The 26,293-nt window shown below is 45.5% G+C and overlaps 1 long non-coding RNA gene across 1 annotated transcript; it reads left to right on the top strand.

Annotated features, from left to right (window-relative positions):
* Positions 1 to 4,930: 4,930 nt before the first annotated feature.
* On the top strand, positions 4,931 to 25,574 carry LOC137209880 (uncharacterized). The gene is made up of 3 exons (XR_010936162.1): positions 4,931 to 5,055; positions 5,633 to 5,787; positions 25,379 to 25,574. It is a non-coding gene; the product is annotated as an uncharacterized lncRNA (long non-coding RNA).
* Positions 25,575 to 26,293: the final 719 nt, after the last annotated feature.

Here is a 26,293-nt window from a genome sequence, read left to right as displayed (position 1 = left end):
TCCCAAATAAAGTGACTTACACTGAGCCCATGTCGTCAAACTGAGACCTAACTGCATTAGTCTCTGCTCTCCCAGAAACGGAATCTTAAACCGGCCAACTGGGAATGGTCGTCCAGCACCAGCGAGGTCATGTGCCTGGTAGACCCCGGGCGTGCCCTGAAGGGAGTGACCTTGACACACTAGCCTGCTGTTTGCTGGCGTAACCTCCTTGCTCCCTGCCTGTAAAATCTCACTGCATGCAGCTCCTCGGAGCGCCTTTCCATCTGCTGGATGGGATGTCGCTAATTGGAATCATTTTTTTGTTGTTGTTGCTGTTTTTGCAGTACGCGGGCCTCTCACTGCTGTGGCCTCTCCCGTCGCGGAGCACAGGCTCCGGACGCGCAGGCTCAGCGGCCATGGCTCACGGGCCCAGCCGCTCCGCGGCATGTGGGATCTTCCCGGACCGGGGCACGAACCCGTGTCCCCTGTATTGGCAGGCAGACTCTCAACCACTGCGCCACCAGGGAAGCACCTGGAATCAATTTTTGCACAAATAAACTCTTATAAACTTTAATATGCTTCAGTATATCTTTTAACACCCGCTTCAGCCCCCTTTTGCTCTAAATGAGACCAGGATTGTCATTCTTATTCATAAATGCATCCTTGAGGGGGAGACTGAGCCACAGGCAGCAGGGAAAGGAGGGGACCTGCGCTGTGCTTGGACCCCCTGCCCTTGGGCCACAGGCCGGCATGGGGAGCTGATGTCCTTCAGACGCAGCACCGGAGCCTCAGCCAGAAGACGGCAGACAGGCCAGGCCAGCAGCCTTGACGGGACCCCTCCTGACGCCTGTCCCTGTGGTCTAAGTGCACAGTCTAGAGCCTGGGAAATGTCTCATGCACTTGTACACAGCGGGGACTTCCTGAGTCTGCCATCCCAAAGAGCATCGCGACAGCACGTCCCTGCCGTCTGGGCAGCTCTCCTTTGGCAAGTCCCCAGTGTGTACGCCCAGAAACCAAGCGAGAGCCGCTCTTGTCAACAGAGGTCTCCCCAGGCTTCCACCTTGAGTGACTTCATATTCTGTGTCTATCAGAGACTTAATTAATGAAGACTGTGTCGTATAGAATGTAGAACTTTTCGAATAAAAGCTACAGAACGGAAACTCTTATCCCAACGTTAATTTTCTCTTCATGGGGCTTGGCAATTAGTTTTCACACAATCCCTGAGAAACTAAAATTTTCTGGAAACAGAATAGAAACCCTGTAAATGAATTTAATATAGTAACACTGGATACCTCTGCTAGAAAACAAAAACGCTTCTAAACGCTGAACGATAAACTGTGAAGTGCAGCGGTTAATTCCTCCATGTCAGATTCCAGTACCAGATGCTATGGGGGAAGGTTTAAGGGTAGGGTGTGTGTGTGTGTATATGTGTATATATGTGTGTGTGTGTGTGAGTATGTGTATATGTGTTTGTGTGTGTGCAGCGCATATATGTGTATGTATGTGCATGTGTACATGCGTTTGTGTGTATACACATATATGCGTGTGTATGTGCATATCTATGTATGTATGTGCATGCATATACATGGGTGTATGTGTACGCGCATGTGTGTATGTATACGCATATGCATATGCGTGTGTATGCTTATGGGTATATGTGTTTGTGTGTATGTATGTGTGTGTATATATGTATGTGTGTATATGTGTGTGCCTGTATATATATATGTGTATGTATATGTGTGTGTGTGTGTGTGTGGTGTTACTTGGAGAAAGACCACATTAAAGCAGGAACTGAAGGAAGATGTTGTCTCTTCTCCTCACTTGCCCCCGGGGTGGTAGATTTGGCAGAGTAAAGGTGAATGAAGAGGCCAAGATGGTGTGTGTAGACACAAAACCCAGAGAGGCGGCTGGACCCAGGATCAGCGACGGTGTCTGCATGGGTGGAGAGCAATCCAGGAGGAAGGAAGAGTAGATGCCAGAAAGCAAAGACGAGGGAGGACAGATCAAGGGGGCAGCAACCACAGTTGGAGAGATGGCCCTTTGGTCTGAGGAATGCGTTAGTTTCCCAGGACTGCTGTTACAAGGTTCTGCAGGATGGGTGGTTTAAACAAAAGGAATTCATTTTCTCCCAGTTCTGGAGGCTGGAAGTTGAGATCAAGGTCCCAGCAGGGTGGGGCTTCCCTGGTGGTCCAGTGGTAAAGAATCTGCCTTCCAATGTAGGGGACGTTGGTTCCATCCCTGGTCGGGGAACTAAGATCCCACGTGCTGCGGGGCAAATAAGCCCGCGAGTCACAACTACTGAGCTTGTGCTCCACAACGAGAGAGCCCGAGTGCCATAAACTACAGAGCCCACATGCCCTGGAGCCTACGTGCCACAACTAGAGAGAGAAAACCTGCGTGCCAGAACTAGAGAGAAGCCCACGCCCCACAGTGAAATATCCCACATGCCGCAACTAAGACCCGACACAGCCAAAAAATAAAAGAAAATAAAGAAATAAATATTTTTTTAAAAAAGAAAACAAATAGCATGATATTTAAAAAAAAAAAAAAAACCCACCAGGGTAGGTTCCTTCTGAGGCCATGAGGGAAGGGCCTCTCTCCTTGGCCGGTGGGTGGCCGTCTTCTCCATGGGTCTTCACACAGTCTCCCCTCCGTGCATGCATGTCTGTGCTCACCTTTCCTTCTCTTATAAGGACACCAGTCACACTGGACTAGGACCCACCCTAATGGACTCATTTTAACTTCATTGTCTCTGTAAAGACCCTGCGTCCAAATATAATCACTATCTTAGTGCATTTGGACTGTTTATAACAAAAATGCCATGTAACTAACTTATATGTGGAACCAGCCGCCAAAGCAAACCAAAACGAAAGAACAAAACAAAAATAAACTCATAGATGCAGAGAACAGATTGATAGTTGCCAGAAGGGGGTGAGGTGTGGGTGAATTGGGTGAAGATAGTCAAAGGTACAAACTTCCAATGATAAGATAAATAAGTCCTGGGATGTAATGCACAGCGTGGTGATTATAGTAAACAATACTGTACTGCAAAAAGTTACTAAGAGAGTATATCTTAAAAGTTCTCGTCACAAGAAAAAAAATTTGTCACTATATGTGGTGATGGATGTTAACTAAGCTTACTGTGGTCATTACTTCACACCATAGCCAGGTATCAAATCATAATGCTGTACACCTAAAAATACAATGTTATGTGTCAATTATATTCAATAAATAATAAAGAGAAGCAAAACGAGAAAAAGGTACAAGGATTAGAAGATAATTATGGGAGGTCCAACATCAAAATAATAGGAGTTTCAGATGTACTACAACAACAAAAATTTTAAAAAGGGGGAGGACATTTTTAACAGGATACTTCAAAAAATGTTTATGTTGGGAAAAATATTTGCTTCTCCGTTTGAAAAATTTACTAAATATCCAGCAAAAGAAATGAAATGTAGATATTTTCCATCTGTTCTCATCTACACTAGGACTTTGCCTTCCTTCAATCCCATTTGAGAAAAAACTTGGCCAAGCCAGAGGTTATTTTAAAAACTGGCCCCTAGAGGGGAGCCCAGCAGGTTCTACCTAGACCTCCCGGCAGGTGGAGATGTGACAGACGGGGGCCTAGAGGAGGCTGGTCTGAGGGGGTTCCCACTGGGGACTTGGGCAGCGGGGAGGTCCCCAGGGAAACAAGTGCCCGGTGTTCCTGGGGGCTGGCTTTGCTAAAGACCTCGTCTTCAAACTTGGCTCAGAATTATTTGAGCTCCCAAACTTCTGGACTTGGACTGTGAACTTGTTAGCAATGTCCAGTGTTCTGGAAGGTGAGGAAGGAAAGGACCTCGTTCAACCCCCAGGGGGGGACTTTAGAAAAACTAAATTTGTCTTGGAGAGATGCAAACCCTGTGACTTTCCTCATCCAGGGAGTGAAGCTCAGGCTTCCTGTGAATGGAATCTTTTATCCATTTAATGCAGCAGAAATAAGAAATAATCATAGCTCCACCAGAATGTTTGACTCCACATGTGAAATTCAAAGCAAGAGTATACGGAGTAGGAATGGTCTGGGTGCTGTAGGGTCCGTAATCAAGTACGGGGAGCATCTCCATGGGAATAAAACCTATACACCTGGGGAAGAGAATTCGTAGACTCGGGGCCCTTAAGCAACATTTATTTCTCACTGTGCTGGAAGCTGGGGAGTCCAAGGTCAAGGCTCCGGCAGATCTGGTGTCTGGTGAGAGCCAGTTCCCTCGTACATGGGCCAAGGGACTCTGCCCTCGTGACTGTGTGGGACCCTGGGTGGGTCGCCCCCAAAATGTGCCTCAACAGCACATTGGCTATTTTTGCACTAAAGTTACTTAAGAAACACCCGACGCAAGAGGGACACTCTGACCCTCCGCTCTATCTCCCTGAAGCAGGAAATAAATCTCCCTTGTGAAACGTGCTTCTCCCTGCGTCCAGAGGTAGAAGGACGTCCTTATCTCCAGAGACAGGGAATTCGGCCAAGCAGGCTGGATGAACAAAACTTGTGACTCCTCTCGTTGACTCCCCAGGCCCAAGGTCTCTTTAGATTCTTCACGAACTGAGCACCCAAACCTAGGTTTCTTTGTCCTGTCAGTTCCTCACCAATGTATTGTTTCTTTGTCTAAAAAATATAAAAGCTGCCTGCTTTGACCACTTCTTAGTGTCATTTCTCTGGAACCTCCATGCACACAATTAAAATTGGTTTCTTTTTCTCCCGTTCTTCTGTCCCGTGTCAACTTTATTATTAGTCCAGCCACAAGAACTCAAGAGGGGTAGAGGGGGAAATTTCCCCTCCCTGACATGACTTAATCACTTCCCAAAGGTCCCACTTGCCAACACCGTCACACTGGGGGTTAGGTTTCAGCGTGAACTCGGGGGTGGGGGTGGGGGGGTGGGGGTGGGGGCTGGGGGGGGAGGGCGACACAAACACTCAGTTCACAGGAGACACATTCTGATGCACTGCGCTTAGGGTTTCAACACATCAATTGTAATTCAGCCCGTAACAAGGAAACACGTTTTTTATTCCTGTAACAGAAGGGGAAAGCTGGGCAGACCTGGGTAGGTGTGTGGACTTGGGGGCAGAGATGGGGGGAGGCTGCGTAGTTTTCGGGGTCTAGCATCTCAGGGAAACAAGTTGCTTGTTGGCCATGAACTTGCTGAAGACACAGAGCAGGAATCCGGGCTGCGGGGAGGCCTGGTTCAGGTCATGAATTTAAAGTGAAACCAGTCAGCTCGGTCTGTAATTTCTTCCAGCAGCTGCTCCGGAAGAGCAGAAGAAAGGGGAAGGGCCCTTTACCAGCAAGCGCCACTCACCCCCCGGAATGAAAATAACACGCAATGACCAGGGGGTAGACTCCATCCCTCTCTTCACCCAGTGTTAGCTGCTACCAATCACACATTTATCTCTTTCTGGTGCTCTCCGAGCTTGGATAAACGAACTTGCATCCAATGCTGTCTTAGAACCAAGACTTCCCACTGACCGTGTCACATCTCCGGGCTTCAGAATAGCTGACCCGGGCCAGCGAGATCCTCTAGATGAGACTCGGGAGAATCCAGCTGCAGGGGGTACAGCAGCCAAAGCTCCAACCTGGGGAAGGCTGGGAATCCACTGACTTTCTTGTTCCCTTGTAACCAGGGAGCCTGGAGAGGTTCCAGCGCTGCGCGTTCACAGCCTACAGCGAACTCCTGTTTGTTGGCTCAGCAGACGTGTCCTGAGAGCGTTCCACGTGCAGGTGCTGTTCTCGGACTGGAGGAGGTGAACAGATCTCTGAAGTTTGCAGGGACATAAATGTAAGCAAAATTCCTGTGATTTAACATGTGGATAGCACTATGAAGAAAATAAAGCGCAGGAAGGAGGTTGGGGGCCGGGGAGTCAGCCAGGCGTGGAGTGAACTCAGAGGACGTGCATTTGGGGAACACATGAAGGAAGTGAAGGACAGGCCCTCCGCAGGCCTGCAGCCCCCAGAACCCTTTGTGCTCAGTGTTTGCTGAGCTGCAGGTGGAATGACGATAAACCTGCGCCTTGAGGATTCGACTTCCTAACACACAGCACTTTGCATACAAAGTTGATTAGCCACTGCTTTACTGGAAACGTGGCCACAGGGTAAAAAAGTCCTGTTATCCAATTATTAGTGAATACACAACTATTGTTTCCACTGTACCTGTTGGTTCCCCTATATCTGAAGTTTTAGTGACTTTTTAGTACTCATAAACAAAGTTAATAGAGACGTTGAAGGCACACAGACTGTCAGTTTTCACGGACAGCGGCTGGATACTAAAATATTCCCCCGCCCCCATCATTACAACTGCTAAGTGGGCTTTTGGACTAGGGGACTCTTCTGATGACACAGGGGATATTTCCACATCACAGGACTGTCACATGAGCTTTTTCCAAATATAAATTCATCTCTCTGCCAAGGCACCACGACATGCTAGCTAGACGAGTTTGGTATTAAAAGCAGTGGAGACATTTAGAGAGAGATAAGGTCACAGTTTAGAAGGAAGCTTGCGCGCGCGGCGTCTATGTAGATATGTGCGTCCATCTCCCAAAGTGCTACACTTCTGCCTATTTCAGCACATTTAGGAGTCCACAGGGGGTGGTTTCCGTTAAGGTAGGTCAGCCCCAAGGTGCTACTTCATTTAGGTGATGCCTTTTTAGGGTAGTACTTTGCGTCTGCCTCTTTGCCATGTAGTTGAAAATATGCTGTTGGTTCAGCTTCCATCAGGATGGATTCCCACCAGAAACGGTCGGTTCCGGCGGATCAAAGAATCCGTCTCTGTTCTCCTTGGCCGACCACCGCTCAGTCAGGTGAATAAAACAGTGGATGTAAAAGCCCTTTGAAAACTGAAAAGCACAATACAAATACACAGCTCTGTTGTGTTTCAAAACCATTCAGAGAACGATAGATGCACATTTGTCCATCTGTAGGAGACTGGTTAATTATATATTATCATATATCGAATATTTCTGGAAAGTTCCAGATGCACAGCTTCCATTGACCTGAGGACGTGGAACCCTCTCAGCGTCAATGCCTGATACGTGGAGTATTGCTGAGCAGGGCAGCTTGTCCGGGGTTCAGTGTCAGGGTTTTTACTGAGACTGTATCACAGGGCATGCTTGATTGACTGAGTGATTGACTGCCCGAGGGCTGACTCAGTCTCCAAGCCCACCACCTGCCCCAGAGGTTGGGCTGATATAAAGTGACCCATATACCCACCATGCGTCAGCTTGTTAACATAAACTGTCAGGCTCATTTGAGGGGCTCAATGAAGATACTATTATTGCTTCAGAAATTCAAGCGGTTTAGGGGTTCCCTCCCAGGAGTTGGGGACAAAGGCCAGACCTCTTACGGGGTAAGGTCAATTCTTTACCACACAACCTTTTTTTTTTTTTTTTAAACTATTTAATTAATTAATTTATTTATGTCTATGTTGGGTCTTCGTTTCTGTGCGAGGGCTTTCTCTAGTTGCGGCAAGCGGGGGCCACTCTTCATCGCGGTGCGCGAGCCTCTCACTATCGCGGCCTCTCCTGCCGCGGAGCACAGGCTCCAGACGCGCAGGCTCAGTAGTTGTGGCTCACGGGCCGAGTCGCTCCGCAGCATGCGGGATCCTCCCAGACCAGGGCCCGAACCCGCGTCCCCTGCATGAGCAGGCAGACTCTCAACCACTGCGCCACCAGGGAAGCCCCACCACACAACCTTTGTAACAGAGTTGAACTACTATTGTTTAACTAAATCATGAAAACAGAAATTCATGCATATTGGAAGCATGCAAAGCTAAAACTATATATCTCGCACATATGAATTGCTTATAAAAAGTAAAAAAACCGGACTTCCCTGGTGGCACAGTGGTTAAGAATCCACCTACCAGTGCAGGGGACACGGGTTCGAGCCCTGATCCAGGAAGATCCCACATGCCACAGAGCAATTAAGCCTGTGGGCCACAACTACTGAGCCTGTGCTCTAGAGCCCGCAAGCCACAACAACTGAGCCCACGTGCCACAACTACTGAAGCCTGTGGGCCTAGAGCCTGTGCTCCACAACAAGAGAAGCCACCGCAGTAAGAAGGCTGTACACCGCAACGAAGAGTAGCCCCCTCTCGCCGCAACTAGAGAAGGCCTGCGTGCAGCAACGAAGACCCAATGCAGCCAAAATTAAATTTAAAAAAAGTAAAAAAACCTTATTTTCTTATTTAGATAAATGATTTGTCAAAATGTATCAAAAAGTCTTAAAAAAAAGCATGCATTGCATCCAGTGATCTCATACTGTGACTCATTCAAAGAGTAATATCAAATATATTAAACAATTAATGTCGAAAAATTGAAAATAACCTAAATTGGGAAATGTTTATGTTTGGAGGAATTTAATGAAGCTCTTCGAATCCACCAAATTGAGAAATGTTTCTATATATATAGTGTTATCTGAAAAAGTATGTAAAATTATACATGTTACATGAGTAAAATAATATTTTAGAAGGCGTACTAAAATTTTTATGGTAGCGATCTTTGATCTGTAGAAGAGAAATAAATTGCTAATTTAGTTTTACTTTTCTGTATATTTCAATTTTCCACAAGCATGAATTTATAACAAATTAAAATTTAAAACATAAAACACAAACATAAATTTGCATGAGAGTTAGTTTGTAAGTAGACTCCTTATGTACCCTTCACATACATGGTGTTTAGTTGTTTTAATGGACTTAGACACTGGATCCACACACAGAATTTGTACAAAATCCTTGATTGAAGTTTGGATCTCAAGAAAGGATGGGATTAGAGTACTCAAAGCAGGAGACACTGCCCCCTTGTGGCAAGATTGAGAATTTCAGGGAAGGTGCCCGGAGGAGTAAATCAGTTGGGAGTGTTAATTTATAAACTAGGATGGATGCCATATTATTAAATCACAGTGAGTCAAAAGAGTTGTCTATTTTGGGGCGGGGGGAGTGAACGACACTGAAAAACTAAGTGAAGAGGAACTCGTACCTATCATCAAAGTCCAGTACACAATATTTTTGGGGTGGGTTTCAAAGTATGGCCCAAGGAACAATCCTAAACGGAGTTGACAAACTGAAACCTTATGAAGTAAATTTGTACAGTGTGACATTGTTCTCCACCCTGAAAACCCCTCCTCCCGTAGGCCTTACCTGTCAGAAGCCCTGTCACCTGTAAGAAACCTCGTCACCTGTAAGAAGCCTCATCCCACTGTCTAAGCAGGGGCAGCCACTCCCCTCTCTGTGGTCCCATGACATCAAGGATGTCTTGCATAGCAATTATTGGATAAGTAAAATTCGAGGGAAAAAAAGATGATTTAAGATTGTTTCCAGCCTTTCATCTTCTTCCAAACCAGAGACGGAAGGGATAGGAGGAAAAGCTGGCGGCCAGGAGAGGAAAGAAGTTTATCTCTGGGGAGACCGCAGGGCACGTAAGAAATTTTAGGAGAGTCTCGTTCCCTTAGAGTGTTTGAAACCACGGAAAGTCCAGGGAGCGCACCCCTTTGACCCTGTCCAGCCGGGGCCCCCGGCCTGCCCCCCGCTGCAGCACCGCTCACCTCCAGAAGCCCCTGGGGAGATGCAATGTTACAACACACCTGTTACTGGCTTCGCTCCCTCCCCGTCTACTGGCCGCGTTTCCCGGGATCAACTCCCCCGTTTCGGGGCCTGGGAAAACCCAGGTTGACTTTAAACTCACTCTGGATGGACCGAGTCCTGGCTGTCACCACTCACTCCAGGACCGGCAGGTGAGGTCCTCCATGTGACTGTCTCAGAGGCCTGGTCTCATTGATCTAACGAGCAGCAGATTTTTGTGAAGTGAGTAAATGTATGACTGAATGAAGGCGACCCCAGAGCGGCCACACGGTAATGTGGGAGATTCCTAAAATGCTACCAGTTAGGGTCCCCACTTTCCACTTCAGCAAACATACCCACTCTTCATGGACCGAGCCATGTTAGGTAGTGAGTGAAGCTCTGAATATCTGAATCACGTGTGCGCTCTCCAAATGAGTCATTGTTTCCAAAACTATGTAATGCATTATTGGCTTTAAAGATGTTTTCACTATTTCAAATGATAATAATACAGTTTCAGAGGAAGAACGTTTTACTGAGTTTAATGATCCCGGAGACTCACTACTTTTCTTTCTTGAAACACGGAATCAAAACATTTCCATCTCTTCCTAAATCATTTTTATGAAGCTGACTTTCTCCACCACTGAATTTAGAGAGAAACCTCTTAATTCAGAATCAGATATTACATGCTACGTGTTAAGACTTAAATATGTAAGTATATATGTAAAGTAGCTTATTTTCTGCACCATGGAACAATACAATATTCAGGTTGATATTTTAAAGTCAAAATACAGAAACTGAAAGGAATAAGGGTTAATTATTTTTAGTTGGTTAGGAATCAGGTTTAAGACGCTAAAATATTATATTCAGCAGAGGATGGTTGATACTCTTCACATCTCATGTGTGGTTTGAAAGCATTCTAATTTTTTTTTTTTTTTTTTGCGGTACGTGGGCCTCTCACTGTTGTGGCCTCTCCCGTTGCGGAGCACAGGCTCCGGACGCGCAGGCTCAGCGGCCATGGCTCACGGGCCCAGCCGCTCCGCGGCACGTGGGATCCTCCCGGACCGGGGCACGAACCCGTGTCCCCTGCATCGGCAGGCGGACTCTCAGCCACTGCGCCACCAGAGAAGCCCCCCCTTTAGACTTTTTAGGATCAGGTGAGCCATCCGGTGGGTCTCCCCTCCCCCTGCAGGTCGCTGGTGTGGGTTTCTCTGCAGGGGCCACTCCCTTGAGCGAGGGCTGGCTTCAGAAGGTCAGCAAGGCGGGCAGGTGTGTGGACGGCAGGTTTCACTTTAGGGTCGCGGGCAGGACACAGGCAGGCGCGCCGAGGGCCCGAAGCGCCAAGCAAAGCCAGCCTTCCCTGGCTGCGTGTATTCCCGCCCTGGGCGAAAGCTCCCTCTTCCTTTCTTTCTCGTTTACGTTTGTGTTGCTGGTCCAGGGGTTCCTGAGACACACCCACTGTCTTAGGTGTTTTCTCCCCACCAGAAGGCTTCCTGAGGCCTGAGTTCACTCTCTGCACAGGGCAGGTTTCAGGTTTAAAGCGCTGGTCCCGGCCAACCGCTGACGGATGCTGCACCCTGTGCGTGTGCACACAGGTGTACACGTGTGGATGTGCGTACACGTACACGTGTGTGCATGTGCATACGCGTGTACACAGGTGTGCAAGTGTATGTATGTATGTGTGTGCATGTGTGCACGTGTGTGTGTGGCAGGGGGAGCTCTCTGCCCACCCACCTGCTACCAGGATGAGACTCGCCGTGGCCTCAGCGGCCAGGATTCCCCACCGGCTCTCGTCCACTGATGCCCACTTCCTGGTTCCCAAGGCTGCTGTGTATTTCCTGTTTCTGTCCTTCCTTTCTTTTCCTTTTCCTCCTTCCCTGCCTCCCTTCTTTCCTTCCTTGTTTTTTTTTTTTAATTTGTATTGGAATATAGTTGATTTACAATGTTGTGTTAGTTTCAGGTGTACAGCAAAGTGAATCAGTTATATATGTATGTATCCACTCTTTTTAAGAGTCTTTTCCCATAATGGTTATTAGAGTATGGAGTAGAGTTCCCTGTGCAATAGAGTAGGTCCTTATTAGTGATCTATATTTTATGTACAGTAGTGTGTATATGTCAATTCCAATCTCCCAGTTTACCCCTCCCCCCTTACCCCCTGGAAACCATAAGATTGTTTTCTACATCTGTGATTCTATTTCTGTTTTGTAGATAAGTTCATTTGTACCATTTTTAGATTCCGCATATAAGCAATACTGTAGGATAGTTGTCCTTCTCTGTCTTCCTTCTTTTTCTTGTTTCCTGTCATTTTGTTTTCAGTCCAGTATCTGAATCCAATCCTTCTTACTTACTTACTGGAGCCCCATTTTTCTTGCCGGAGAGACGGTGCAGGATGGTGGCTGAGAGCGTGTACCCTGAGGCCAGGCAGCCAGAGTTGGAGATTCAGCTCTTTCATACATTCTCTGTGTGACCTTGGGCAAGTTGCTTTACTTTTCCGTGCTCAGTTTCCACCTCTATTTGATTGTTTTAAGGATTCAAAGTTAATATGTGTAAGTCAGTTAGAACATTGCCTGGCAAAATATTTTTATTGTTTTATATATTATGTTCTTAAAATTCAGTGGGTTCTTTTTTTTAAATTATGATTAAAAAAACTTTTGGTTTTATGGATTAAACTGTTCATTTAATTTACTTAGTCCAAAGGTGAGAAAAACATAATTTGTATAAAGATAGTTGTACAATGTATTATTCACAACTAGAAGTGATTCACATGTCTAACAATTAGAGAATGGATAAGTAAACCACAGAATATATTATTGTGCATTAAAAGGCAGATGTGTAGGAAAAGCAGATTCACAAATATTTGTGTGGCATAACTAGTAATATTTATACATTGTTTTCATGTATAACATTTGAGTGTTTATATATAACTTTTGAGTGTTTGAGTTTTATATATAACCTAATAATATTTATACATGATTTTATATATAACTTCTGAGTGTTTCTGATTAGAATCAAAAAGATTACATTCTACCTTTTTTTGTTTTAACTTGGTAGATTGTTATTTGCAAGGAAAGGACAGAGAAAGGAGACGCTGGAATTCCTGTAACAACCAGCTCAGGTTTTAAGTTTATTTTTTATTTTTTTAAATTATTTTTTTGGCTGCGGTTGTGTCTTCTTTGCTGCACGCAGGCTTTCTCTAGTTGTGGCGAGCGGGGGCTACTCTTTGTTGCGGTGCGTGGGCTTCTTATCGCGGTGGTTTCTCTTGTTGCGCAGCATGGGCTCTAGGTGCGCGGGGTCAGTAGCTGTGGCTCGTGGGCTCTAGAGCACAGGCTCAATAGTTGTGGTGCACGGGCTTAGTAGCTCTGCGGCATGTGGGGTCTTCCCGGACCAGGGCTCGAACCCGTGTCCCCTGCATTGGGAGGCAGATTCTTAACCACTGCGCCACCAGAGAAATCCCCAGGTCAGTTTTCAGATGCCTCCCAGCTCTTCAGGCCTGGAGATCGACGATGCTCTTGTTCAAGCAGGCTAGAAATGAAGCCTCAGATGCCGTAATTGCCACTGGGACCCACCCTAGTCTAAGAAAACAATTCTGAGACTCTATTTTGCTGAAATGAAAGAGCTCTTTGTGTTTCAACGTTCGAAGGCGGCACTCCCTGCCATGTATATTACAACACCATAGCTACAGTCAGAGCTTCTAGGAAGAATTTTCTAGCGAAGAACAAAGCTTCTGGAAGCTGAGATTAGAGGACTCCAAAGGAGCCTAGAGAAGGCGGTTCATATTAAATACGCCCGACAGTGTTAACGTAAATAAAAATGAGGATATAGTTGGTGAAAAATATTTTAGGTTTCCTTTTAGGGGCGGGTCCTGGGACAAGATGAGCCAGATACTTAGAGTGTTTCTTTCTTTCTCGTCTGATTTAGGATTAGACAATCAGCAAGGTATTTTTAAATTGTGGACAAGCAAAGAAAGCTAGGGGTGTGGTTAACATGTATGATTTTTTTTAAATGCATGTTTTGATGGCTACATTTTGGAGATTTTATAATTTTATTATCTAATAATCACCTGCATTAAAATATTTTAAAAGGGTAATCATATCCAAGCTGGTGTTGAGCACCTTTAATCTTTTTTTATTTATTTATTTATTTATTTATTTTTTTTGCGGTACGCGGGCCTCTCACTGCTGTGGCCTCTCCCGTTGCGGAGCACAGGCTCCGGACGCGCAGGCTCAGCGGCCATGGCTCACGGGCCCAGCCGCTCCGCGGCACGTGGGATCCTCCCGGACCGGGGCACGAACCCGTGTCCCCTGCATCAACAGGCGGACCCTCAACCACTGTGCTACCAGGGAAGCCCCCCACCTTTAATCTTTTAAAAATTAATTTGAAAACTAATTTTTCAATCATGAAAGTAGGGTTAAGCTTATCATTCATTAACATGTTGCTTCATTTTTGTGTTGTAAACAAGCGAGAAGGATGTTTATACATATATATTTTTTCCTTTTAGGAGATCAAATTCTGTACAATAATACTGATAAACCCTGATTTGTATACTTTAAAAAAATTATATGTGGAAAGATACACTACATCCCTTAAAATGTCTCTCTGATATTTTCTTTTAGTTAACAAATTAAAAGGGAAAAAAAGAAATGTGACAGCTGAGAAATAGGAAAGAGTGTATTTACTAAAAACTAGTTTACAGATCGAGTTAAAATAATGTGCTGAGGAGGCTTCCGGCAGACACATAGGACTTGTTTACGTTTTGATTGCAGTTTAATAATTTGTTGATTGCATTATAATCACAGCAATATTGCATTTTAATCACATGCATACATTTGGTTAACAAAATTAATGCCTTTAAATCACAATTTGATTTTTGCTAATACATAACCAGTTCTTTTTCTGTCCCTGCTCCAATAAGGATCATAAGCAGTAAACCTGGTTTGGAATCAATTCTGTTTGGTGAACTCCCTAGCCACAGCCGGCTTCTAGCCTACCAAAGAAACTATCTTTCACACAAATGTGGAAAAATGAATAATGCTTCATAGAATCATGTATAATAAATTGGGAGCATGCCTCATCTAGCATAAACCTGCAATATTCCCTGTGTGAGTAAAAGCCGCAATTACGGAGGCCGGCAATTGCTCTGCTCTTCACACACTGGACACCTGTCTACTTGGTGCCGAGGCGGCCTGGCTTCAGAGGACCAGTGGCTGGACCAGCTGTTGCAGGAGGGGACCCAGGCACGTCATCAGACCCGCTCAGATCTGCAAACACTGTGAAGCTTGTAACGTGCCTCTCCCCACAGGAGTCCAACATCTACTCATTTTTAGTAGAAAATATTATAAGAAAGCAAAAATGACTCATCAGCCACTGCCCAGAAAATCTCTGTGCCATTTTAAAAATAAAATGAAAGTACTACACCTGCGGTAGAACATTCAAACCATATAGAGGGGTTTGGAGTGAAAATAATTACTTTCCACTCATTCCTACCTCATTCTCTTTCTAGAAAGTCCACAGTGCCATGAAGCCCTTCCAAAAGAGTTTTCTCTAACAGAAGAACATTGTTTTACTTCTTTACATCTGAGATGTGATGTTCATGAATAGGCCAGTTCTACTTGAATTGTATCCCTTACTCCTTACAGCTTCAGGCAATATCATCTCATTTTTACAGATGAGGAAATTGAGATTGGATGGATGAATCTACCCGAAGTTGTGCAGCCCAGAAGTGGTGCACCAAGTTTTGTGCCCAAGGCCCTCAAGTCCAAAGTTATTTTGCACTGGATCAGTCAGGGGACAGTCAGAAAGTGGAAACCACACCAGTTATTTCAATGGAGAAAATTTGCGTAACGTTCACTAGTATCAAAAAAACGGAAAACTCAGAAAGGTGGACACTTCTTCCTGTGTCTCCTGGACTATGAAGGTGATGGTTGGAGCCCTGGGCACCATATTGGACCTTGAGGTTATCTTAAAGATAAGAATCACAGGACTCAGAACTTGAGGATAAAAAAGCAGAAAGAAATTTTGAGGATCTCAAATGACAGTGGAGTTTATGTGTGATAGAAATAGATGTTTATCTTGGACTTCCCTGGTGGCACAGTGGTTAAGAATCCACCTCCCAATGCAGGGGACATGGGTTTAAGCCCTGGTCTGGGAAGATCCCACATGCCACGGAGCAGCTAAGCCCGTGCGCCACAACTACTGAGCCTGCGCCCTAGAGCCCACGAGCTACAACTACTGAGTCTGTGCTCTAGAGCCTGCAAGCCACAACTACTAAGCCCACGTGCCACAACTGCTGAACCCGCACACCTAGAGCCCGTGCTCTGCAACGAAGAGCAGCCCCTGCTCGCCTCAACTAGAGAAAGGCCACGCACAGCAACGAAGACCCAATAAATAAATAAATAAGAAAAAGAAATAGATGTTTATCTTGTTTAAGTCACGGTCATTTGGGGTTTCCTTTACATGTAACCAAGCACAGTCCTAGCTACTTATGGATACAGGATTCCAGGAATATTCAGTAAATTGCCTCAGATCATGCAGTGTATTAGGAGCAGAGCTAGGACTCAAATCTAAGATCTGATCTTCCTTTGCATCTCATAAAGTACTATGCAGTACTGAATAATAACACATAATACATTTATATCAATTCATATCAGTTCATTAGTGCAGTTCACTTTTAAAGCTCCACTGGCATACTGAAATGGTACTTAAATGAAGTAGCAAAAAAAGATCAAATATTAGGATCAAAGCAGGGTAAGACAGTTTTTTTTCTTTAAAGTTTAAACAATCTATTATCCAGATCACTGATGGTTTAACATTTTTAAACTAGGACATCTGCTTTCATCTCAGCAATGAGCTTCAGCGGTAAGAAGCTTTCAGTGACTGGGTTCGTGGCAGAATGCCGCTGTAGGAAAAGGTGCAGAAATTCTGAGCTGTACAGGTACTGCCGCTATAGTCCAGTCTGGAGCTGATGGGGGAGCTCTGTGACCGCTGGGTCAGGGCGAGGCCGGCTGGGACCGGGATGCTGCCCTCCTGCGGGAGAGGCTGCTGCGTATGCGTTGCTAGGGCTTTTCAGGGCGCAGGCTTAGAAAGGAAAACCCAACTGGAGGCAGAAAGCTTGCTCAGTCCCTTTCTCTGAATTCACCTGAGCCCCATGTCCTTTAGAGCTCTTGGCAGGATAGATTTTTACTGATTAGCCTTTATTTTACATTTTAAGTAACAGAGTCTTAATCAATAATCTGAAAAGACCACATGTTAGAAAATATAAATCTAAAAGCCCAAATGACAATAAAAAAATTTGATTTCGACCTTCCTGGGTACATTCGCATCTTTTGCATTTACATACTCAGTTTCTTTTTTTTTTTATGTTACGCGGGCCTCTCACTGCTGTGGCCTTTCGCGCTGCAGAGCACAGGCTCCGGACGCACAGGCTCAGCGGCCATGGCTCACGGGCCCAGCCGCTCCGCGGCATGTGGGATCTTCCCGGACCGGGGCACGAACCCGTGTCCCCTGCATCGGCAGGCGGACTCTCAACCACTGCGCCGCCAGGGAAGCCCCCTACATACTCAGTTTTAAGCCATCTTAGGGATTTGATGATATTTTAATAAATTGATACAGTGAGTTAGTATAATTAACATAATTATGACATAATAAATGAAACTTTGTATTTTGTTTGACACTTACACCTTGGTGAGTTAGGTAATGATTAAAAATTATACCACTAGGGCCTCGATTTAATTAGTGTTCTTTGACTTGAAAGATACAGTTGCTAGGCTATAAGAATGCTGAATTGAGATCATTTAGTCATTTCAAAGAAAAGGACCCTTTCTTTAGTCCCATAGGATATTATAAAGTCTCTAAAAGGAGAGCTGTTCAGAAAAGGCAAATTGGGTGAGAAATTTTTTTTTTGTAAATATTTATTTATTTGGCTGCATTGGGTCTTAGTTTCAGCATGTGGGATCTTTTGTTGTGGCAGGCGGGCTTCTCTCTAGTTGTGGCGCATGGGCTCTAGAGCACACATGGGCTTAGTTGCCCCGTGGCATGTGGGATCTTAGTTCCTTGACCAGGGATCGAACCCACATCCCCTGCATTGGAAGGCGGATTTTTAACCACTGGACCACCAAGGAAGTCCCTGGGTGAGAAATTTTAAATGCTAATGATTCAGTTCTTAGTTTCGGGCTACTTTAACCCAGTGAGGAGGTGCAGTAACACTGCAGCTGATTGTGGAGGCATTTGAAGCTGATGCAAGTGGAAATGAAGGGAGAGGAGCATCATGGGAAGCCACAGGAGGACGGATGTGGCTGGAAGGATGTACGGGCACCAGTCCCAGCAGCCCTGGGACTTTTGTCAGCATCAAACCGCCACACAGCCCCAGGGAGGAGTATCAGCTGCCTCTGGGCTTGGTGACCAAAGGGTAGACCGTCCAGCCTGCAGTACTTCTGAGGATAAAAGGAGTCTCTAAGTTTAATAAAATTGAACACCCATTGGTTTTATTATAGTGGTAGACCTGTAAAATAATTACATTACAAATAATGTTCAAATATAAATTTTCTAAAAAATAAAAGTAGCATATGTTTGCCTACATTAAGGAAAACATGTAAGCTGCTTCATATTGGTTATCTGATCATTAAAATAACACAAGCAAGATCATTATTCTTGGTATATATTCAAACACTTTAATCAATTTTTTTAGACATCTCTCTCTTTTTTTTTTTTTTTCTTTTTTAAATACCGTGGCACTGGTATTTTTTCTGGAAAATGTTTCACAATTTTTGTTATTTTGTTAAGTTTTAAAAAATAAAATTGCCTGCAGTTTTTTTCCAAATTGCCTTTAGCGTTAAAGTTGAAATTATTGGTACTTCCCACTGAATTTTCTGTATGGACCATAATTGTTTTTTTTTGGCTCAAAACAACATTTATTTTCTCACAGTTTCTGTGTGTCAGATATTCAGAAGCAGCTCAGCTGGACAGATCTGGTTTAGTCTCTCAAGAAGCTGGAAAGATAGAGTTGCCACACGATCCAGCAATCCCACTCCTGGGCATGTATCTGGAGAAAACTCGAATTTGAAACGATACATGCACTGCAATGTCCATTGCAGCACTATTTACAATAGCCAAGACGTGGAAGCAACCTAAGTGTCCATCGACAGAGGAATGGATAAAGAAGAGGTGGTACGTATATACAATGGAATATTACTCAGCCATAAAAAAGAACAAAATAATGCCATTGGCAGGAACATGGATGGACCTGGAGATGTAAGCCAGGCAGAGAAAGACAAATATCATATGATACCGCTTACATGTGGAATCTAAAAAAACGATACAAATGAACTTATTTACAACACAGAAATAGACTCACAGACGTAGGACACCAACTTACGGTTACCAAAGAGGAAAGCGGGGGCAGAGGGAGGGATAAATTCGGAGTTTGGGGAAAAGAAAAAAGAATTTGCCGTCAAGATTCTTGGACCGTAATACCCTTATCTGAGAAAATTCTCCACAGGTGTTGAGCACTCGGTAACCTCAGAGTAAATTCTGCTTCGTGGAAGACGCTTAAGACGATAATCCGGAACGTTTTGGGGGCAGCGCAGCAGGACAGTGAAAGTGGTGGCCTGACTAAGTGGAGAAAACCAGGAGCAGGAAAGCCCCGGATTTGGCCGAGGTGTAGACCCCATCCCCAGCGCGCCTGCACCCGCTGCAGTGTCGCTCGGGTCTAAAGAGAGGCGGCAGCTGTCAAAATGCACGAGTGTTCGTACACGTGTCCATTGCCGAGCGCATGTCGTGTAATCCTTAAGTGCCGGCCTGAGGCCTTGAGAGGGAGCGTTAGTAAAACGCTTCTGGAAAGGCCGGGAAAGGACATGGGCTGTGGCCGAATCGCCCGCACACGGTCGGCCTCTGCTCACCGGGCAGGGGCCTCCCGTCCACCGAGAGCCACCGAATACAGGGCTACAAACCCTTCCAGCTTATGTCAGTGCAGCTATTAGCGCTGCTTTGTTTAAAGATCAAAAACAAATCCAGGAGAAGCGCCAAACTGGATGACTCTGTCAGGACACTAGGTGCGATGTAAGGCCGTCCTGGGGGCCGCAGGACAGGGGCCCCCACCCTTAGGCTCTGCGTCAGTGATGTGTCCAGCAGAAATCTCACACCCGTCAGAGAGGTCATTTAAATAATAAAAAAGGACACAGGTGACTTTTTTTTTTTACAGGTGACATTTTAAATGATATACTTTTAACCGGTAGCTTCAAGATGCTCTAGCTGTCGAGGTAGCTGTCGTGGAATTGCTGATGAGCTTCTCTGCGTGCTCGTCCGGGCCTCTGGCTTCTGCGGTGCATTTGCAGCTCGAGGCTTTCTCCTGGGACCATCACACTCCACGTGCTCAGCGGCCGCCTGTGCCCAGCGGTCCCTGTGCTGGACAACGCAGCTGTAGATGACAAGCCACTCGTAGGCGGCAGAGAGGCTCCCACCTGGGGCTGGTGGCTCTGGCGCCCAGGGCCCCTCACTCTTCTCTGCAGAGGCAGCTCCGTCGCTCGGCCTCAGGGCTGTGGGGGGCCCCCATGAGATCCCTGCGCCCAGGTGCTGCCCCAGGATGGGGGGCATTTCCCCTTTTCCTGTCACCCTCGGGTCCCCGGCCCTGGCAGCAAGCCACCACTCAGCCACCCCCAGGCCTCAGGCTGCAGGTCCCCCAGGTCCACCCCTGGAGGAGAGACCAAGGGAGAGACGAGAAAGGCTGGACGCGGACGCAGGCATCTGGGGACGGAATGCTGAGCCCCTCGTACCTGGAGGAGAGGCGGGGACACAGCAGGAGGGCCTGGGGGCGGGGCCCGGGGGGGCCTGGGTCTAAGGGTGGACTGCGTTTCATTCGTCTCCTTCATAAATAACTTGCTAAGTAAGTACTTAGCCTCATTTAGAAACTCAGTTTCCGCAAACAGTTCTGGGAATGACCTGAGATCGGTTCAATTCTACCGATGTGTCCACAGCTGCCCTCTTCTCTCCTAGCATCAACCCTGCACTTGGGCAGCCCCAGGCCTGACCCACCTGCTTCCCGGGCAGTAACTCGATTTCCTCCCCGCCGGGCAGTACCCCTGCTGGTCCCTCTGTGGGGTGCAGTCCCTCCCCTTCAGACTGTCCCCACCCAGGGTGCTAGGCTTGGTCGAGATGCGGCCGTCCCTGGTTGTCCCCGTGGACACGGTCCTCATGGGGTCCACGTGTCCGGTCACTGTTCGGGCGCGGGTGAGGCCTCCTGAGAGGACGGGGCGGGGGCAAGGGGGCGGCCCACAAGCCCCAGGGTCTCTCTGTTGCTTTCATCACCTGCCACGTGGTACAGCAGGGGTGGGCCGCGCTCAGCGTAGGTGCAGATTACGGTGTCTGGTATTAACTAAACCAACACCACAAAAGGAACAAGAGACCAAAAAGATTCCTGCAAAGACATCATGACTTGAAGATAATAGCACCGAAATAAACACAAGCTAAAAATAACAAAACTGCGGAGCTGTCACTCTGACCCCTAAGACAAGCCCTTTATCAGTCACACGACAAGGCAAAACCCCAAAAAGCAACAAAAATCAGATCTGACAATAAACCACACAGAATTGAGATTATCAATAAGACAACTTTGAAAAATAGGTTTGTACATGTAACCATGAGCCTCAGCCCCATCCCTTGAGGAGCCCTAACGATAGTGCAGAGCACCCCAGAGAGCAGCATGTTTACCAGAGCACAGAGACACATCACTACATCTTTGTACACGTGATAATGAAGACAGAAGCTCCCTCATAATCACCAGTATCTCTTGTTGGTTGTTAGAAAAAGAAAGTAAATCCCAGCAAAATACACGATAATCGGCAATATTGGGTTTTCTAGACAAACCCTGACATTCTTTCTGAACAGCCTTCCTGCAGTTTGCCCGTTGTAATGACAAGACCACCCCTTGCAGTTCTGTGAGCTGGTCTAGTTTGTGAGAACCCCTATACTTTGGGTTCGTTAAAAAATCAGTGTTATGACCACCTAACTTCCTGCTGGGAATAATCCCTTTCTCCTGGCAAAGCAGTTCTGAACGGATGACCGTGGAGATTTTAAATGTGATGTCTGAGTTCTTCATCTTCAACAATACTCAATTCAAAACTTTAAAAATATTTATTGAGTTAAATGAAAAAGTGATTAGAAGCCGTTTTGTGAGTTTTTGTTTTTAATAGCAAAAGACAAAAGCCACATGATATTGGGGAACCACCAAAGCCCACCGGAACACACCAGGAACACACCAGTTGAGGAAGCTGGGTTATTGCTGGTTGCAGCCAGGGAGGGCACACACCATGGGGAACGGTGGCCTTCTCAACAGAGGAAGCTGGAAGGAAACGACTGTGGGATTTGGGAGGAAGGTTCAAACGAGAGGGTTCTGCTAAGGCTTGATGCTGTCAGGGAGCAGGGGCGATTCTACGACTGGGCATCGTACTACATCTTGCCCTATTTCTAGCACAGAAGCAGGGCTGAAGCCGGGGTCTTCGCAGAAGCCGCATTACCTGTCCTGGCCGGCAGAGGGGGATGTATGGTCATTTGTGCCTGAACCGCTGGTGTTCTATCTGGACAGAGTGGTCTTGCTTCTGTCCCCATGGGTCATGGTCTCAGAACGGTTTGTCTGATGTCGGTGTCCTGTGAATGGTTCCACAGGAGGACACCCAGCCTGTCCGTGAGTGCCACGCGACTCCGACGTCAGGGCTGTGCTTCTGAGAACTTCAGCAAGTGCTCCTAGGAGATGGGAAGCTGCTCCAGGGCTTGAGCTCAGGGGCACCGTCATGGGATGCTGGGCGGGGCGGACAATTTATTTTACAGCAGAGTGCTTTTATATACTTAATAAACAGTCTCAAAGCTATGAACTAATCTTTCATAAAAGTGCTTCAAATACTGCTTCTTTCTGCTGGTCAATTTGCCAAGGCATCTTGCGTTGTATCTTAACGACTACGACAGATAGAGCCTGAAACATAGTGACCCTGATTTTTGCATACAATTTATTCCTATAAAAAATTCAACCAAAATAAAAATAAATGAATAAATGAAATAAAATAAATAAAAATAAAAATATTGAAAATAAAAATAAATAAAATAAAACATATTTTTATGTCTCTGGCATCTTTAATGCACTTGATTGTATTAGCTTGAACATAAGAAAAAAAAAAGAAATTACTTTAGTAAGGCACTTGATTTTACACTGTAGAGATAGAAGAGAAATGTGTATTTTGCCTAATTATTACTTTATTTTAGTAAAACTTTAAGCTCCTCGCTCAGGATACCCAGTGCTACACATTCAAGTAAACAAATAGAAAAGCATCTCAGCAGTTAGAAGTCTCCAGACTTAGTAAGTCTCATCCTCCTTTCTGGAAATGAAGGGGCATTTAGGGAAATTTGGTTTGTACCAGCTGTGCTGTCACAGATTGTCTCTTTGCCCATCCTGCCTATCCAGGGGTAGGACGTTACACACCAACATGAGAATCCTCTTTTGACAACTTCCCTAAAATGTTCATGTCATTCTGCTCCTACAAGTATTCCTTTATACTATTTATCATTTAAAAAAGTAATGATTAAATATTTAACATATTCAAAAACACAGTAAAAAACATAACAGGAAACTATAACCCATATTTAACAGAGGTCAACATACTTTCCTAAGAAGATACCCTCAGACCTTTTCTTAGAGATTAATGGGTTTAGGGTTGAGATTTTGTGGACAGGAAGTGGGCAGAGGAGGATTCTATTGGATGCCAAGTGAACGGAGTGTGTTAGTCCAATGTAAACGCCATCAGCGATGTTTAAACATTCCCACCATATTTTCGCCCCATGGACGTGATCTTAAGTTTCCGGCATCAACTGCACATGGCAATGTGGTGTCCAGGAGTCGGATTTGGGGTATCCAGCACACGAAGAATTTTATAAAACACGGCTTACAAAGTGAAAACCATATTTTGTAAAAATAGTTCTGAAAGGACAGATGCCTAAAGACATATTTCCAAAATGCATCTTCTAGTGGGCTGTGAAGTACAGCTAGAGCAGTGGGAAAACCTCATCTTGTCATTTTTTGTAATAACCTATTGTCAGTTTGACTTCTGATTAGGGAGACAAACCAAAAACACAAATTCTATTTCCTTGATTAACTTGTACAGAATAATTTCCAGGATGAACCAACTGGCTTCCATCCTTGAAACTCAGAATTTATACCTCAGAGGTCCTCAGTCACTGGAGATTTGGTTAAATACAAAATCAAACCTAATTCAGGCCATTAATTACAGAGCCCTGATGCTCTATTCAGCTCTGATAGCTGTATTCTTTTGAAGAAAACGGCAACAATTATAAAAGAGTTATTCCTGTTGGCTTGGAGATTCCAAGTTCTTTGGGATTCTACCCAACTCTAAATTTATTAAACCTTATTTTCCCACGTGCTAGGAGCGAGGTGCGTTGGGAATTTGCACAGATCCGCTAGGGTTGTCTCGCATTCAGCATCGGCACAAGTAGGCAGAGCTGTGAAGCAGGAGGACAGGACCGATGTCGTCCTACCTGCCCAGCGTCTGTTCCTCCTCAGTCATGACGGCCCATCCACTCCATCCACACAGCCTACGTCTCACTGGGACTCTAAGCCAGCACTTCCCCCAGCCTGTGCCATCAGTGGTGACCTGATGGGACAACGAGATGCCCTCCATCCATCCATCCCAGACTCCGCTCCTCCCAGGTGTCCAGGTGTCCAAGCATCCCTGCCCCCAGGTCTCCAGAGCTGCCCGTGGTTCCCATCAGCCCAAAGCCCAGTTCTGCAGCTTCTCTTCCATCCCGGAAACCACCTGAGGGCCTGGAAGGAAGTCCCTTTTTCCCTGTTACACAGAGTGGGTTCCTGTTGCTTATAACCAGAGAATTCTAGCTAACACATTTAAGAAAATTTGTATTAAAGGGAAAATATTTTAATCTCAGCATCATCTTTTTTTTTTTTTTTTGGGATACGTGGGCCTCTCACTGCTGTGACCTCTCCCGTTGCGGAGCGCAGGCTCAGCGGCCATGGCTCACGGGCCCAGCCGCTCCGCGGCATGTGGGATCCTCCCGGACCGGGGCACGAACCCGTGTCCCCTGCATCGGCAGGCGGACTCTCAACCACTGCGCCTCCAGGGAAGCCCCCAGCATCATCTTAATCAATGTCCGGTGGCCGTCCTCCACCCACCGTCTGATGATGGACCCCCGTCGCTGGGCGCAGTCTGCCAGCTCCCCCAACCTGACCTGACTTTCTCATCTGTAAAACGATGATACGAAGATGACAAGATACCCTTTTATACAGACTTGCTGTGACCGCAAGTTTTTTTTTTTTAAACGGAAATAAAACTTTTTCAAATCACAAAGCATTCTATAAAGTAAGGCATTTTTATATACCTCTCACTTTTTCTTTTAACAGATATTTCTTTAAAAAAACAAACTGTTCCTACAGAAAAATCTACCCTGGGGATATTTTAGTGTTCATAGTACATGTTCCAAAGAAGTAGTCAGCTGTTCCTTAAAGTGTGTATCTGTGTATCTGAACATTGACTGTGGGCTAAGATTGTGGTCTTAGGCTTTTCTAAGTCTTTTCCTTCACTTTGGTGTGGACAAAACCGGATTGCAAGTCCACACGGTCATGGCTGCATGGCACCTGTGTCACAGATGAGCTGCGTCCTTATTTCTAGGTGAAGAGAATGAACTTATGAATCTGGTCTTCAATTCAAGTGAGATATTAGAGTTTAATGTGCTTCACGTGGAGATGTTTGTTGCATGGTCTCTTTTAAATTATTCTCAGGAGTTAGGTCATTATGTTTCCTTTTTTGTTTTCTAGAACGTTTTGCATTGAGCCATTCTTCAAGATAGTGGACGAGAAACACCCTGGACCCACGCTCACCAGGCTTGGCAAAGGGTGAAGAAAATCAGGAGAACAGAGAGAAATTCCACAGGTGGGTGGCAAGATGCCTCAGTCCTCCCCCGACTGCTGCCTGGCATCCCCTCCAGCTGGGACGTGGGGACTCTTCTCTGGAGAAACCCAACAGCCTCAGGGAACATGCCGAGACGAGGGACCCAGAGGCCCCCAGCTCCCTGGCTGATTCGTCTTCAAGTCCTGCCCACTGAGAGGAGGTTCCGAGAGATGTGTTAGTGTCGTATTCTTAGTTATGAATTAACAACCATCACCAGCAGTAAGTCAGAAACTCAATGATTCAAGAAGGAAAAACAAAATAGGAAAAAAATGAACTCAGTTGGAAAACGATAATAAAGATATTAGAATGAAACAAAAAAAAACACTATGCTTAAAACCCTTGGAGAAATAAGAGATGACATTTTATTCAAGAAAAAAATATCGCAAGGCACAGAGAGGGAAAACGAAAGAGCCCTGTACAATAGAATATGTGAGAATTGAAATTACAAACTCGGCTGAAGATTTGGAAGAGAGAGTAGAGAAGACCTACCAGGAGAAATGAAAATAAAATGGTAAAAAAAGAAAAACGAAAGAGGAAGAGTTAGAAAATAAAAAAAATAGTGTTTGTGTTCCAACGTATTTAAAAGAATTTCATTAAGAGACAAAGAGTGGGAGAGAGAGAACGTTTTTTGTTTTTTTCAATGCAGATTTGGTGTTTTTTCTTTCCCAAACTGAAGAACGTTAGCTTCTGGTTTAAATGCCTCTCCTCCCACTAGCCTGATTCCCCACGACAAAGAGCAATAAAGCAAGGTCAGAAGCTCTGATACTTTTGAAGACCGCTCT

This window comes from Pseudorca crassidens, chromosome 17 (assembly GCF_039906515.1).
Source record: "Pseudorca crassidens isolate mPseCra1 chromosome 17, mPseCra1.hap1, whole genome shotgun sequence".
Taxonomy (NCBI): Eukaryota; Metazoa; Chordata; class Mammalia; order Artiodactyla; family Delphinidae; genus Pseudorca; species Pseudorca crassidens.
Note: the sequence above shows the minus strand (reverse complement) of the source record. Positions and strands in the feature narration are given on the sequence as shown.